General features: G+C 44.4%; 1 pseudogene; it reads left to right on the top strand.

Moving 5' to 3' along the window:
* The window catches only part of LOC124622883, a 74339-nt pseudogene that overhangs the window by 2800 nt on the left and 53874 nt on the right, over positions 1–17665 (top strand).

Below are 17665 nucleotides of genomic sequence, written 5' to 3'. Positions count from 1 at the left end.
TGTCTAACACAGGTCTCGTAATCTGCGAAAATGGCGGCACGCTGATTTGCGTACACGGTGATGGCGCCCTATAGCGACTCGCATGGGTTCTATAAAATTTACATCAGGCGAATATAGACACAGAGACATCAACGTAATGCTCCTAAAACAATTGTAGCACGGTTCTGGCTCCGAGACACGGACAGTTATGCTGGTGAAAGATGACCTCGTCGAGGGAAAAGACATCAAGCGTGGAGGGATGCAGGTGGTTCGCAGCTGTCATTGTGTCTTCCAGAACTACCACAGGTCCCACGCAAGGAGAATGTTTCAGTAGAATAACACTGCTCCCACCAGCCTGCGTCTGTGGCGTGCTTGACGTCTCGAGCCGCGGATCCCGTTCCACATGCTGCTAGACAGATTCCTCAAATTGGAGCGCTCTTGCCGTGCGACGGCGTCCCTGTCCAGGTAATCTGCTAAATGACCCGGTCTCACGCAGACGTTGGTACACAGCAGCAAAGGTCGTATGATGCGGGATACGGCGATTAGGATATTGTTGTTGATAAACCCGCTGTGCAGCTCGTCCGTTGTGGTGCGCTACGTAGTACGCACCAACCATAACGGTGTACTCACTCCAGGTGCAACGCTCCATTAGTAAACAGAGACAGTGCACTACTACACAGATGGACAGCACTTGCCTACAACTGAAGATCGTAATACGGCCTCTAACAACTGAAGAGCGTAATACGGCCTCCACCGGTTTAAATAATCCTCATAGGAAAAAATGACATTAGGGAAAATTATTTGTTTTGACCTTCCCGCGGTTGCCTCCATCGGAGGTTCGAGTCCTCCCTCGGGCATGAGTGTATGCGTTGTCCTTAGCGTAAGTTAGTTTAAGTTATATTAAGTAGTGTGTAAGCTTGGGGCCGATGACCTCAGCAGTTTACCAGAAATTTCCGGTTTTGTACGTTTCGAGCTGCCGTTCACCTCGATGACGGCGTTTGTGGAGACAATCAGCGACGTAGTGTAGCAAAAATGTGATTCATACGAAGAGCCGACACGTTTCCATTGGTCGATGGTCCCATGAACACTGCAATCGTAGTTGACGACGTCCCTGGGTCAACAAGTGTACACATAGGGGTGGTCTGCTACGGAGCTCCATATTCAACAATGTAGGAAGAACGATGTACTCAGAAACACTTGTACGTGCACCGGCGTTGTGCTCTTTCGGCAGAGATGCCACGTATCACTATCTATCCTACATGTCAGAGCAGACGAACCTCTCAACCTCACATTCTGTGAAGAAAAATGGTTCAAATGGCTCTGAGCACTATGGGACTTAACTTCTGAGGTCATCAGTCCCCTAGAACTTAGAACTACTTAAATCTAACTAACCTAAGGACATTACACACATCCATGCCCGAGACAGGATTCGAACCTGCGACCGTTGCGGTCGCGCGGTTCCAGACTGTAGCGCCTAGAGCCGCTCGGCCACTCCGGCCTTCTTCTGTGAAGAGTCGTGGTCGTCCAACCATCTAGCACGTAGTGGTAGTTTCATTGTCCTACCTCTTTCCATAGATGCTCACGACTGTAGCATGTGCACATTCAAGCAGCTTCGCCATTTTCGGGATGCTCGTTCTGCGTAATAATAATCCGTCCTTTGTGAAAGTCATTTATCTCAATGGTTTTCCTCATTTGTAGCCCATATCTTCGCTAGGGTGATACCCTGTCGGTGTCTTCTCAGCTTACATACTTTTGTTACCGCGTCACGTGCACACAACGCCCCCAGGGGGCAACAAACGTCGCGGTGGTCAGTGGTCATAAAGTTTTGTCTCGTCAGTGCAGAAGCTACGGGAAAATACCACAAACTTTCAGTTTCAAGACACATAAAGTTGTTAAGAGATGAAAGCAACTCATTTCGGTTGCAAGTGTCACAATTTCCCATGGTATTAATCGTCCACACGTTACATACTCCATCTAGTTTTAAAAATAAACTGAATTTTACTCAACACAATGTTCTGTGACTCAATAATATATTCCAAATAGGTCTAACGTATTATACAATACTTGAGTGCGTAGAACTGAAAAATTTGCAAATGATGCACAAAACACAACATGTATCAAAACAACAAAAACTATAGAAAATGCCTGAAACTGCTTATGGTTGTCTCTAATGCTTGTTTCTTCATGTGATTCTGAAAACGGTCACCTGATTAAAACACTGATCAGGAAGCATCATTTGTTCCTAGGTGCACTATCCTCAAGGTAGAACATTCTCCCCTATTATCAAAGTGTTTGGTGATACTTCTGCGATCTATAAGAAAGCATCGTCATCGTCCGATCGCAAGGAAATGTAGGAAGAATTAAAGAAATCTTCCACACAAAACGCAGCTTTCTTTCAAAATGAATAAGTGGAAGAATGCTCATAAAATAAAGAATCTGAAGTATCCGGTTACAATGCTGCTGCTCAGCATCTGAAGCACATGACATTCTTTATACAAGATGTTTCAAAGTCTTGGCGACAAACGTCTAGTGGTGATAGACCCCGTCATAGAGGACAATTTTTGTGATAGAGAAAATGTTGACTGATGCTTACCAACGACGCTAGGCCTCCTTTAGTGCTTGTCGTCCCTGAGACGGCGAGATTTAACCGAACTAGCGGAGTCTACCTACCAGGTGTGCAGCACACTCCCGCAAAACATCTACGAGTAATTATCCAATGTGACCTTAAGTAGAATGATCACATAAAACATATAATAGGAAAAGCATGTGCCAGACGGATTCATAGCAAGAATGTTAAGGAAACGTAATTCATCCATGAATGGAGTGGATTATAATGTGCTAGTTCGACCGATTGTTCATGTCTAGTATCTTTACCAGGTAGGACTGGTAGAAAACCTAGGGAAGATCCATCGAAGAGCGGTGCGTTCCGCCACGGGTTCGTTTAGTCGGAGGAGGAGGAGGATTTAAACGTCCCATCGACAACGAGGTCATCAGAGAGGAGCACAAGCTCGGATTAGGGAAGGATGGGGAAGGACATTGGCCGTGCCCTATCACAGGAACCATCCCGGCATTTTTCTCAAGCGATTTAGGTAAATCACGGAAAACCTAAATCAGGATGGCCGGACGCGGGATTGAACCGTTGTCCTCCCGAATGTGAGTCCAGTGAGCTAAGCACAGCGCAAGCTCGCTCGGTCGTTTAGTCGGTCGAGATCGTTACAGAGATTGCTCAACAAGCTCCATTAGCAGACGCTACAAAAGAGGCGCAGTGCATCACGGAGAGGGTTACTACTTAAATTTCGAGAGAGCACTTGCCGGGGAGAGTTGGGTCATATACTACTTCCTTACGAAAAGACCGCAACGAGAAAATTCGAAAAATTTGAGTTAATACACAGAATTATTAACAACCATTCTTTCCACGCGCCATTCGCGAGTGGAACAGGGCATGGGGGAGGGAGGGGGGGAGTCATTTTGTGGCACCAGAAGTACCCTCTGTCACACGAAGCTAGGTAGCTTGCAGAGTATGATGTAGACGCAGACATAGTACCCTAACAAATTGACAGAGAGAGTTTCAGCAAGAAAACCATATCGATGAGTGTCTCTAAGCGGAGAAAGTTATTTTTGAACAGAATCAGGAACTTCAGTTTTCCTCGGCCTACCTCTTTTCACCTGTTTTGCATGCAGAGCATGTTACTGGATGATAGGCAACATACATTACATACGAACGCCACAGAGTGCCTACTTTCAGGTGACTCTCAGGGGCAGAACCAGTCTCAAACGACAAGCATCGCCAGGAAGCGTCAGCAGACATTGTGCTCTTACAAGAGTTTCACACCAACTGCACACGCACCACACCATTACAGAGCCTCCACCAGCTTGTATGGTCCCCTGCTGACGTGCAGGGTCAATGGATTCATGAGGTTATCCCCAAACCCACACATGTTCATCCGCTAAATACAATTTGAAACGAGACTCGTCCGACCAGGCAACATGTTTCCAGTCATCAACAGTCCAATGTCGGTGTAGACGGACCCAGGCGAGGCGTAAAGCTTTGCGTCGTGCAATAATCAAGGGTACAAGGGTGGGCCTTCGGCTCCGACATCCCATATCGATAATGTTCTGTTGAATGGTTCGCATGCTGACACTTGTTTATGGCCCTGCATTAAAATCTGCAGCAATTTGAGAAAGAGTGGCACTTCTGTCACCCTCTTCAGTTGTCGTTGGACCCGTTCTTGCAGGATCTTTTTTGGGCAGCAGTGATGTCAGAAATATGATGTTTTGTTGGATTACTGATATTCACGGTAGACTCGTGAAATGGTAGTACGGGAAAATCCCCACTTCAACGCTACCTCGGAGATACTGGGTCTCATCCCTCGTGCGCCGACTATAACACCACGTTCAAACTCACTTAAATCTTGATAACCTGCCAATGTAGCAGCAGTAACCGATCTAACAACTGCACCAGGCACCTGTTGTCTTATATAGGGGTTGCCGCCGTATTCTGCCTCTTTACATATCAGTATTTGCGTACGCATGTCTATACCAGTTTCTTTGGGGTTTTAGTGTATATTACTGCAACGTACGCTGGTTAAGTCAAGGGCCATACATGGAACAAGTTTTAGATTTCTGAGGGAAAATGGAAAGAAGGAACGAAAATTAGAATATGGAGAATGGATTGCAGAACTCGAATTGTAAGTCGACATGACTGCACATTGCCCACAGTAATACGTTGCAAGGTGAGAAGTAACTTATTTGTGATGTAAAGGGGATACATTTAAAAAGAAAATCGCATTGTGAAGTGAATCCATTATGACAAAAACACAGTCTTTTTACATAAACTCACTGGTGTCAAAGAAAAGGCGAATTTTGAAGATTTAGTTTCAAAGAATTACAAGGATAGTTTTCTAGACGTTTTGAGAACACTGCCAATCTTCCATCGGTTTTCTGACAGTTTTCATCAATGTTTGCTGATTCAGTTGAAATAGTCCCTGTGCGTGTGGAGATGGATCTGATCCATCTGCAATGTAATTCCTGTTTAAAAGAAATTGTTTGACGTCGAAACTGTCGGAGTTCTACGTTGTTTTTTTCAGGAAGATATTTGAGCAAAGGTTGCTATCAGGGCACAAAACTTAGATCAGCATATGTGTGTCAATGGCTTTTTCCGACTATGAAATTAAAGAGGTAATGATTACGCAGCAACCTTTGTGTCGAAAACCTGTGAAACTGTTTGCATCTACCCGTATGCCGACGACTTGTACCAAACAGAAACTTTATTTTGTCTTCAGCATGCCAAAAATAATTAAATAATACTGCTGGTAGTTCGGTCTATAGTTTACATGCAAATAGGCAAATAGTTATTGATTTTCTCGGGGCTTACGTATAAATCTTCACATACACACAACGAAGAATGTTTGTGGCATGCACTAAAAGTTATTTTTGTAATGTAGGTATACCCACAGATGCAAATAGCTTCACGGTATTGTGAAACATTTCTGGTCAAGGAAACAAATGTAATTTAGAAGCTGTCGTCGTTGTAGTTTGGCTGAGACAGGCAGGACGTCGATGACTAATTTTTAATTAAAATAATTTGTCAGCTGTATAAAATGCGTACAACTGTCAGAAACTAAATTAAGAGTAATTACAGCTGCCAGGAGAATACGACGGTATTTACAAAGAAGAATAGGAAGAATTAAAAAGTTATTCTGAAAGAAGAGAGGTGGAAAAAGGAAAACAAGCAGTATTATTATACTTTTTTAAACTGAGTCAAAAGATAAAATAACTACACACAACTGATTTCTTCTACACACAAAAGATTTCCTCTAATGTAGGAGAAACGTGAGTTTTTCTTTCCCCGCACAGCAAATACAGCTTTAAGCGAATCATATCCTCTGTTTCAGTAAATGGACAGGAAATAGCAATATTCCTTTTTAATTTGTGTATATTCTCAGGGCAGCCTCCAGCTGCTTTTCTCTGACTAATGAGATAAGAGAGTGTGTCTTACGGCCAGCATTGCAGTTCAAATCCTGATCGTTGGTGTAATAGAAGTAAGTTGATCGTGGTTGTTTAATGGCTTCGAATAGAGTGAAAAGTACTACGCTAGAAACTCTTGAAGTACTAAGAGTTGTTGTTTCCATTTTTATTTGTAGATACTTCGGGAACGTCTGTTGACACCAGACCAGAATCTTTTGTTTTATCAAGTCTTGGTGCATAAACACGTCCTTTTACTTGAATTTGCTTCCTGTAATTATGTCTGGCATTTCCTGTAATCACTGTCTTCGGAACACCCAACTTCTTATATGAAAACAGCAATTAGTGTGCGATGAATGTTATCACTGTAAAATCTAACGCGGTTGGAGGAATTTTCCACGCAAGACAAGATAGCCATAATCTCTATATTATCTTGAACTCAATATTCTCACAAGACAGGAGGGCACAGAGATGTATGTATAGATAAAAGTATAAACCATAATCTCTACATCTGCTCATGCGATAAAATAACATAACAAGAGGGGGTGTGTCGCACTTGTAGCACTTTCTAAAACTCGACAATGAACTGTAATGATTATTCAGGCCAGAAATATTACACGTCTACTTGGGTTGAATCACGTCAAAAAGGAAAGTAAATGGGCGTTATGTCAGAAGCCAATTCTCAAGCTGCGAAATAAATATGAAATCACTGTATCGCCATCTCCTGTTTATTTTGAATTAACATGTAATTCGAGATTAGAACGTGATTTGTTCAATTTTATCGCCATAAATTTCAGTTTTTATTCTATCAACGAACGGTTGAGGTATCTAGTAGAAGACATGGAAAAATAATTTTGCTTTCCTGATATATTCAAAACGCTGTTCCCCGTTTCATAAACGAAAAACTCCGTCTTCAGGCCACGAGTGGCCTACCGGGACGATCCAACCGCCGTGTCATCGTCAGTGGAGGATGCGGATAGGAGGGGCGTGGGGTCAGCACACCGCTCTCCCAGTCGTTATGATGGTATGCTTGACCGAAGCCGCTACTATTCGGTCGAGTAGCTCCTCAATTGACATCACGGGGCTGAATGCACCCCGAAAAATGGCAACAGCGCATGGCGGCCTGGATGGTCACTCATCCAAGTACCGATCACGCCCGACAGCGCTTAAATTCGGTTATCTCACGGGAACCGGTGTATCCACTGCGGCAAGACCGTTGCCATAAACTAAAAACAAAATAAAAAAATCGATAATCTTCAAAATTACAGTTGATTTTAATTTATAACATCACTTCAGCTAGTTTCTAAATTAGATCCAGAGTATTGCACACTGTGGTTTCATATTCAAGTTTATGATGCTGGCTAAGCTACTAAATATCTAGGAAACCTAAACCTCCCACGTACTTTATTTGGTGTTAAAATAAATATCTGTCAATAAAAGAGGTATACAGCGTATGCAGATAAATTAATTCTCTCTTTCCTTGAGATCTTCAAGTGGTTTTTAAGCCCTTAACTTTCCAAATAAATAAACTTGCAGCACAAGGAACAGATCGAATGAAAAAGGCTTGTCTAGACCGATATATTCCAATACTTTGAATAATCTATTCCATAACATTTCTGTGTTTCACCCTCATTCACCGATCAGACAGCACGTTATGACCAGCTACCTAATAGCCGGTATGCCCACATTCGGCGCCGGCCGGCGTGACCGAGCGGTTCTAGTCGCTACAGTTTGGAACCACGTGACCGCTACGGTCGCAGGTTCGAATCCTGCCTCTGGCATGGATGTGTGTGATGTCCTTAGGTTAGTTAGGTTTAAGTAGTTATAAGTTCTAGGGGACTGATGACCTTAGACGTTAAGTCCCATAGTGCTAAGAGCCATTTGAACCACATTCGGCACGAATAACAGTGGCGACGCGTCGTTTTATGGAAGCAATGAGGCCTAGAAGGTCGCTGGGGTGGGGGGGTTGGGACCCCATCTGCAGCACAATTCATCTAATTCTCGTAAATTCCGTGGAGGGGGCGATGAGTTCTGACGCCACGTTCAATCACATTCCACATGTGTTCGATAGGTTTCAGATCTGGTGAGTAGGGTTGCCAGCGCATCAGCTGACACTCACCACTGGGTCACTCGAACCACTCTATCACACTCCTGGCTTTGTGACATGGAGCATTATCTTGTTGAAAAACGCCATTGCCATCGAGAAACACGGTCGTCGTGAAGGGGTGTACGTTGTCTCCAACTATTGTAGAGTACTCCTTGGCCGTCATGGTGCCTTGCACTAACTCCACTGGACTCATGGATGCTCGTGTAAATGTTCCCCACAGTATAATGAAGCCGCCACCAGCTTGTCTTCGTCCCGCATTACACGTGAGAAATAGCCATTTCCCTGGAAGACGAATGATTCGCGCACTCCCATCGGTAAGATGAAGAAGGTATCGGGATTCATCAGACCATGCAATGCTCTGCCACTTAGCCAACGTCCAGTGCTAATGGTTACTTGCCCATTTCAGTCGTAGTTGCTCACGTCGTGGTGTTAATGTTGGCACATCCAAGGGTCGTCGGCTGCGGTGGTCCGTCTTTAGGAGTGTTCAGTGCACTGTGTATTCAAACACACTTATTCTCTACCTAGCATGAAAGTCTGATGTTAGTTCCGCCACAGTTCGCCGTCTGTCCTGCTTAACCAATCTTCCCAGATTACGATGTCCGACATCTGTAATGACGGGTTGAGGGATGGCCGCCTGACCCTACGGTGTCTGTATGTGGTTTCACATTGGTTTCGCCACGTGTTGAAGACAATAGCCAAAGTACTTCTCGAATACCCGACAAGTCGTACCGTTACCGAAATCCTCACGCCGAGCATGAGGCCTATCAGCTGCGCCGTAGTAAGTATCCATATTATTTCTGACGCACTAGTTTCCTGTTTCGGCACAGCCCCTACCGTCGAAATGGCTGTTCTGCTGTATTTTTTGCCACCCACGAGGGAAAGACGTTCGCTTAACCTGTGCATGTTTTTAACCGTTGAAGCCATCTTCAGTAAATTATTAACTCCTCTCATAACGACAGCAACTAAAATTCGTTTCCAGATTTCGGTTCATCAGTATGTGGCGAATCATTATCGTAAAGCTGCCATTCTTTCGGAAACTTCTTAATGGTTCAATTTATGACGAGCATACAAAACCTTCGTTCGACCGATTTTCGAATAGTGCTGGTCAGTTTGGTACCCATTCCCGATGGGGTTCTTAGACTGGACATCCTCAAGCATACAAACGTCGCTAAAACAGCAACCCCTAGAAAGTGGAGGACAGTAATCAATCTTCGTTAAATAAAATGATGTTATCCGCAACAAGCAGGGGGTCACGAATCAAATTCATCAATTGGGAAAATTGACGTGTTAAAACAGCATTAACATCGTATCAGGAAGCGGCGGAAGGCATCCCCCCAACCGTTCGCCGTCCAGTCAACGTTCCACCCTTCTGTTGAGGGTAACAGCACATAGCGATGTGATTTAATATCACGAAACCGTTCGTGTTCCCGTAAACAAAGGTTCATGTACAGCTGGAAGCGGTTTGTGTATCAAATATGGATCACTTCAGCTGCAGATGCCCGCAGCATAAAACTATTTGTAAATCTGAAATGCGTTGTTTGTCGCTCGTACCAAGTATAAATATCTTCCTGTATCTGCATTACTATCAACATTCGTACTGAGTGATGCTGTACCGGGGTTGTTACTAGTGATTCCCTGTTAAAAACTTCGATACTACTGGTGACCAGGAGATCTCATACGTTGTCTTCACGTCTCGCGAAAATGCTTTTCCTTTTATTGACTGTTAATGTTGTTTCATGACCACAGCTTCAGGCGGCCACTCTATTGTGGCGAAATGTTCGCATGGGGCTGTTCTCTGGGGTTGTTCAGTCGGCTGGTGTAAATCTTTCTATTTGACACCACTTCGGCAACTTGCACATCATCGCGATGAAGATGAGAGAGGATTACTGAAAGACAAACACCTAGTCCTCGATAGAAGAGAATCTCCGACCTGGATCTAGACGCAGCGAGACCTTTTACGTCTTCTTTCTTTCGGTTTGTCTCTTCGTCTTCCTTTTGTCAATGGTTCTGTGCTGATGTCGCATGACACCTTTCAAATCAAATCGTTGAGAACTTCACCCAGCTTTTTTCTTTTTTTTTTTATTCTCACTACATAGAGTGGCTAGGCTCCTGAGAGAACACGTCGAGCTACCACGGCGGCAACCAGCACCCCGCGAAATGTGAACAGTCTATTGTGTTAGCAACGTGCAACGACACTTGCCCACCAACAGCTCTATACTGATTGGTGTTATTTTCTCAGCTAAGGTTGAACGGCATCAGCAATGAATCAGAGCGATGACACCACTGCGATTTTGACCTTCTCCTGTGACCTAAGGACCCTGTACGTCGTTGGCTGCAGCCCGAGCTGATCCGGAAGTACGGCTACCCAGTGGAGGAGCACTTCGCGACGACGGCTGACGGCTACATTCTGCGCATGTACCGGACCCCTCCAGCCCCAAGGCCAAGGACCCGTCCGGCTACCCCATCCTGCTCGTCCACGGCCTCGAGTCCAGCGCCGCAGACTGGGTGGTCATGGGGCCTGACAAGGCTTTTGGTAAGGCGCCGCATCATCAACAACGCGCAGACCTGTCGGCTTACAGTCTACATTGTTTGGTTAACTGCTTCTCACAAAAGAGTCACATAAACACAATTGTTCTGTAAATGTAAACCGTTTCATTCGAAATTCTTTTTGCTCAGCATCAATCGAGGGTACAAAGAAACTATACCTCTAAATTATACAGGAGGTGGACAAAAATAAGCAAGCACGAAAAACACATTATCGCCCATAATAGGGTGTAGGGAATCCGTTGGCATTCAAAGAGCTTCGACTCGAAATAAAGAAATAGAGGAGCCTTGTGATTTACAGGGGTATCTTATACCATTATTCCTGAAGAATGATGCCAAATTCAGGTAACGATGCTGGATGTCGATAGCCACCACGCACCGTTCCCCTCAAAGAAGACGACAAATGCTCAACAGCATGCAGATCTGGCGAGTGTGGTAGCCAAGGGAGATCCAGTGGTTCATCTTCGTTCTACGAATCCAGTACTAGACGATGGACAGTTAGTCTTGTCTTGGAACACAGCATCACCATTGGGGAATAAACACTGTACCATGGCACGGATCTGATCAGCCAAAATGGTCACATAATCCTTGGCAGTAACCATGGGCCCTGCTTAAGTCCGTGGGACAGAAGAGGTAGTTGGAATTGTTCAAAAATGGTTCAAATGGCTCTGAGTACTATGCGACTTAACTTCTGAGGTCATCAGTCGCCTAGAACTTAGAATTAATTAAACCTAACTAACCTAAGGACACCACACACATCCATGCCCGAGGCAGGATTCGAACCTGCGACCGTAGCGGTCGCTCGGCTCCAGACTGTAGCACCTAGAACAGCACGGCCACTCCGGCCGGCAGTTGGAATTGTAGAACGGTGCCAAAAAGGGGCTGTCAGTTACACTTAAACACATATAACTTTATTCAGTTGTCCAAACAATACAGCAAAAATTTTTGAACCTAGTTATTGGCTGAATAGACCACACTACCTTATGCCTTAAGCACTTAAATTTAAAAACGGCTGAAAGCCATTAACTTGAAACTCAGACTCAAAACAGAATATTTAGAAGGCAGAAGGCCTCACATAAGTAAGTTCTATAACTTGGCTGAAGGCCCAACAACTCTAACACTCGAGAAGCAAACAAGTTTAATTTAAAGACGGCTGAAGGCCCATGATTTAAAACTGCAGGTAAAATTAATTGAAAACAAACAAAAAAACACACACACACAAGGCAGAAGCCTTCATCTTCAATTAGGCTAAGGCGCCACACAGTCTGATACTTGAAAGACATGAACTTTAATTTCAAAACGGCTTAAGGCCGATTTCTAAAAACAACTAAAATAATTTTTGTTAGGCAGAAGGCCCAAAGCTTTATCTTTAAACAATATTTTACAAATGCAGAAGGGCCAAACAATGTAAGATTTAACAATTAAGGAATTTAAATTTAAAAGTGGCTGAAGGCCAATTATTGAGAAACAACTACAATAAATTTTCAAAAGGCAGAAGGCCCAAAGCTTTACAAAAAAAAAAAAAAAAAAAAAAAAATTATATGAGGCTGAAGGCCCAAACAATGCAAGACTTGACAAGTAAGGAACTTTCAATTTTGAAGCGGCTGAAGGTCCATTATTTGAAACCCATATAAAAGCATACAAATTGAAACCATCGGCTATAAGCCATTAAAATAAACAATCAAACACCAATAATAAAAGACAGTATGGACAGCGGCGCTCACAAGGTTCCGGGGGTAGGTCTGCACTTGAAATATTAACGTTCGCTTAGGGGATACATCCGATCTGTCGGCAACCCAACCAAGAGACAGTCAACGGACCCACCGACAAGACGACTTGCTTTCCACCCGACCAGTGCACAAGGAACTCCAAAGCCCAAAGGTAAAAGGCGTAGCCGCCCACAACCAAGTATGCATAAGCTGTCAAAACTACACACCCATGTTGGACAGCGACAACACGGTGAGGAAAGGACACTGCCTTAATTTTACGTCAGCGGCCAGGACACGTAACCGGAACGCTAACGGCCACATGGCAGAAAATTCCGCTGGTGCACTTGGACTTCAAATAACCAAAATACAGTTAAACTGCACCGGATAGTGGCCAAACCTTCGCTAACTCGAACACTCGCTGTTGCTCACGGGAATACCCTCAACATCCAACCTTGAAAACCAACGGCAAAATGTGAACGGTCTGGCTTCGGTAATTAAATCACCACTCAACTTTGATGTCCTGGTTCGGTGAGCCACGAAGCTCGTAGCAATCGAAACAGCTCCCACACACTCCGACACTGCGTAGAGACTGCCAGCGGGCCCGGCCCGCTGCGCCCCACGGAGATTTACTGGCTGATCCACACCAACCGACCGACTGCCACACATCAGCACGGAAACAGCACTAAAACAACTGAGCGGTCGACATCACAATCTGCAGACAGTTTCACGAATACTTGGACGAAGGACTAGACAATACTAACGGCAGCGACTGTGCAATAACAAGGACGAATCACGAGTCGGCACACAAAGGCAACCCATAAGCGATCGCCGGCCAACATACATGTCGTCCGACAAGACGACCGACCGACGACCAACCAAGGTGGTCCGCACTCAAGTGGTATGTATCGGCAAAAGTCGGGCGACTCATGGCTGTCCGGACCTCACTGCAACCGCGCCCCGACTGAAATTCTGCCGCGTCCTAAGTCAAACACTGCCAGGTCCGAACTCCACTGCTAGCGCTTTCCAGCCGACTGGCAGAGCCAAACTAACAACACACGACAACCGGGAAGTAATAGCAGTCAGCAAAGGTGATACGCCAGGGCTTATATCGATAAACGCCGCTGCTGCCTCTGACGGGCCGGCAAGGCGGCAACTCAGTGACACCAGTAATTGAAATTAACATAACGAGGTGGTTGTACAGTAAAAACTGGATGTCAAATGAGATATGGCACGGACACGAGCCACGCACGGCTCACCACAATATGCCTGCCCAAATCAACACTGAGCCCCCGCCAGGTTTCACTTTGGGACTTAAATCCGCCCAGAAGTTGGACGTAGTGTGAAACAAGACTTGTGCCACCAAATGACGTTCTTCCATTTGTTCTGTTTCTTCGCTGAGGGTGTACTTGCTGCTGTTGACCATGAGGGACTCTCCGTCCAGTTCGGTCGCCGTTTGTGTAAACTTTATGCCGTGCTGCTGACGCAGCCCTTTGCCCGGGAGACACCATCTTGGAGGTTGTTTATACACTTTACTTTCTGCGGAAAACGAATGAAACATAACAAATTTCCCAAATATTTAGGCATAACTCTTGACAGGTCACTTACCTTCAAGAAACACCTGGTACTAACTAGACAGAAATTGAAAACCCGAAATAACGTCATCCAGAGATTAGCAGGTACCACATGGGGAGCAAATGCAAATACACTACGTGTTGCAGCAATATCACACGTCTATTCCGTGGCAGAGTACTGAGCCCCTGTGTGGAGTAGGAGTGCCCATGTAAACAAGATTGACGCCCAGATCAATGAAGCCATGAGGACAATTACAGGGACACTAAAGTCAACACATCTAGAATGGCTTCATGTCCTCTCAGACATCACTCCGCCTGAAATCCGTAGAGAGAAGGCAACAATTCAGGAATGGCAAAAAATAAATCATGCAGATAAGGCAAGAGCACTACCGATACACCAAGTACTATATGACCGCTGTCGATATCGCCTTAAATCAAGAACACCAATAAGGGAAGACAGAACACTTTCCCAAGGAAATACCTATGACTGCCACAAATCCTGAAAAACCAAGTGGAACAATAGTGACATTAACCGACACAATATAGAGGACCCTAGCCAACAACTCCCAGGAATGCAGCTTCCTCGTAAAATCTGGTGCCAGCTTAACCGTGTGAGAACTGGACACGCGAGAACTAAATCCGTGCTGAACAAATGGGACGCCAATGATAACCCAATGTGTGACTGTGAAACTGATGAACAAACATTACAACATCTAGTGCAAGACTGCCCACTGCGAAGATTTTGTGGTGACTGGAGAGACTTCGTGGAGGCCAGGCCTGCTGCCATTAAATGCCTGTCACAATTGGACATAACTTTTTGACGAACTGTAGCTGTGATTATATTTCAACTTTGCTCAGATTTAATAATGACTGGTGTTTGTTCTGCTTATATTATTATGTATGTGTGTATATGTATATTTGTATTTATATGTTGTGTTTTGTAAATTTACGATGTCAATACCGCACTTGCACTGGTAAAGCCATACGATAAATAAATAAATAAATTTGTTCTGTATTGGTGCAACGTGCCACAAGGGGGCAGCAGCGACCGGACACACGTTGCATGTAATAATTTTTTCTGCCCGGCCGTCCGCACAATGCACACCCGGAACTGGCCGGGACAGGGGAGACTGGCCGTGACCGCCAAGCAGCGCGCACGCTGAAACTGTGTCTCGCAGTGTAGTGTATGCATTCATTTGGACTGTACAAAGAGCGAGGCAGCACAGAATTTACCGCGCGTTTTATGGCTGCCTACACCATTGCTACATAATCCAGGTTTTATGGCTTCCACACTACGTTTTACTGTTTCGGGCATTTCCATCCCTAATGGATCGTTTTGCGATTCCAGATCGTCCTGAAAATCCGCTCTTCTGGAGGTCCCTTCGGGTTGTTTTAATAGTGACAGAGTTCGAAGTTGCGACATGCAAACCTGCAATGATTCTGAGTTCTCGTCCTCTCTATTTTTCGTAAAAATCCTATTCAGTGAAACTTCCTGGCAGATTAAAACTGTGTGCTGGACAGAGACTCGAACTCGGGACTTTGCCTTTCGCGGGCAAGTGCTCTACCAACTGACCTACCCAAGCACGACTCACGCCCCGTCCTCACAGCTTTAATTCCGCCAGTACCTCGTCTCCTACCTTCCAAACTTCACAGAAGCTCTTCTGCGAGCCTTGCAGAACTAGCACTCGTGGAAGAAAGGATATTGCGGATACATGGCTTAGCCACAGCCTGGACGTTGTTTCTAGAATGAAATTTTCACTCTGCAGCGGAGTGTGCGCTGATATGAAACGAGACTCGAGTCTCGGTCCGGCACACAGTTTTAATCTGCCAGGAAGTTTCATATCAGCGTACACTCCGCTGTAGAGTGAAAATTTCATTCTAGAATCCTATTCAGTGACCGCCTGTCACAATCGCTCAGTAGATATTTTGTGCGCGTTGTGAGTTAGCGCATGCTGTTTTTCCACTTTTCCTTTCTGCGGTATAAATCTTGTACACTGTGCCTCTTTGAAGCAGCAAATACTTCGACTGCCTTGGTTACACTTGTCTCCGACATCACGCACTCACAACAGCACAAAACACTGTTTTGACTACAGCTGACACTTGGAACGTATAGAGGGAATTGCACAGATATGAAATTACAATTAAATCAACACCATTAGCAGCTGACGGGCGTTGATATACATCAACGGGGACACCTGAAAGTGTGTGCCCCCATCGGGACTCGAACCCGGGATCTCCTGCTTATATGGCAGACGCTCTATCCATCTGAGCCACCGGGGACACAGAGGATAGTGCGACTGCAGGGATTTATCGCCGTCACGCTCCCCGTGAGAGCCACATTCTCCACTTATAGTTCACACGCTACATTCGTAGTGCCCCTGCCATTATACCCATTACTTGCGGCAGACAGACCACCGAGTCCCATAACTGTTCAGGCAAATCGTGTGCATCCGAATTGAAGGTCATCAGCCGGTTAGCCTTAAACGATATGAAGATGGCATCTGTTCATTCGGAAATGCGCTCGACAAGCTTGACTTCGGGGATATGACAGGAACCGATGTTACCTCTGCGGCAAGACCGTTGACTTTGATAGCTCTAGGAGGACAAATATTGATGTAACTGTAGGTCAGCTTGCGAGGATTGAACGGTCCTGACATGGTGCCCCATCGCTTGTGGTATTTTTGTGCAGTTCACACCATGAGTCGCTACCGTCAAAAGGGCTAAAGAGAACGTCGGGTGCTGCTCGAAGATCTGGGTGATTCAAATTATGGTTAGTGGCTCTCTAGTTCTCTTACTATAATTGGCCTCTGTCATGTACGAATTTTGTAGAAATGATGTCTTCCATCTGTTCTTGTGCGGTGTAGATAGCTATGAGCTACTTTACAAAAACTACGCTTTAATATTCGTGTTTCAGTAATGAAAAATTTAAACGTAATGTTCTACGTCTAAAATAGCTCACAGATGTACATACTAAAGCATGAGGAGGCAGGTAAAATTTTTGTAGCAAAAGGATGGAACTGAAATCTCACTTTGCGTTGCTCTATGGTATACTAAAAGGAAAGTAGTTACAAGATGTAACGAAACAGTTATGTTCATGCAGGGTGAGGCTGATTTTAATGTTGTAGCCTACATTATCTAAATGACCTTTTATGATACGTGAGAGAAAAGGGAAGCTATCCAAGTGGTGTGAGATATTTTCGGTAGTGAAATAATGCATTAAACAGTATTATTTCTTCTTAAGTTTCGCTATTGTTACCCACTGTACATAAATGTTTTTATAGCTCTAAATTTTATGATAATTGAATTAACAATAACCAATAGTTATATAGAAAACATAAATCACATTCTTCTTAATTCACAGTGTTCTTCTGCAAAGAGATCACGAATTGTGATATAAAACTTATCATTTGTATTAACCTGTTATTCCAGAATGCGATCAGATAATGCTACAAAGCATTTTTGTGTCTAATACACACAAACGTTGGAATGTTCATTTTACGATCTCGAGATAGTTCTCAAAACCACAAGAAGTGTACTTGTGCCATTTTGCTTCTGATCCTCTCCATTATAATCCTAAGTAACAAGCGAAAATGGGCCTAAACTTTAATAAATTTTACATCAAAACTGTATACTATCCAGATGTTTCATTTGAAATCACCCTTTAAAGCGGTAGTACGATCTGAGATTCATTTTAAAATAACTTGAGATATACTTACTTTCACTTTCAGTGACCTCCTCAATAGAACGTTAAAAAAAAAAAAAAAAAAAAAAACTGCATGACACAACATCCT

This window comes from Schistocerca americana, chromosome 7 (assembly GCF_021461395.2).
Source record: "Schistocerca americana isolate TAMUIC-IGC-003095 chromosome 7, iqSchAmer2.1, whole genome shotgun sequence".
NCBI lineage: Eukaryota > Metazoa > Arthropoda > Insecta > Orthoptera > Acrididae > Schistocerca > Schistocerca americana.
Note: the sequence above shows the minus strand (reverse complement) of the source record. Positions and strands in the feature narration are given on the sequence as shown.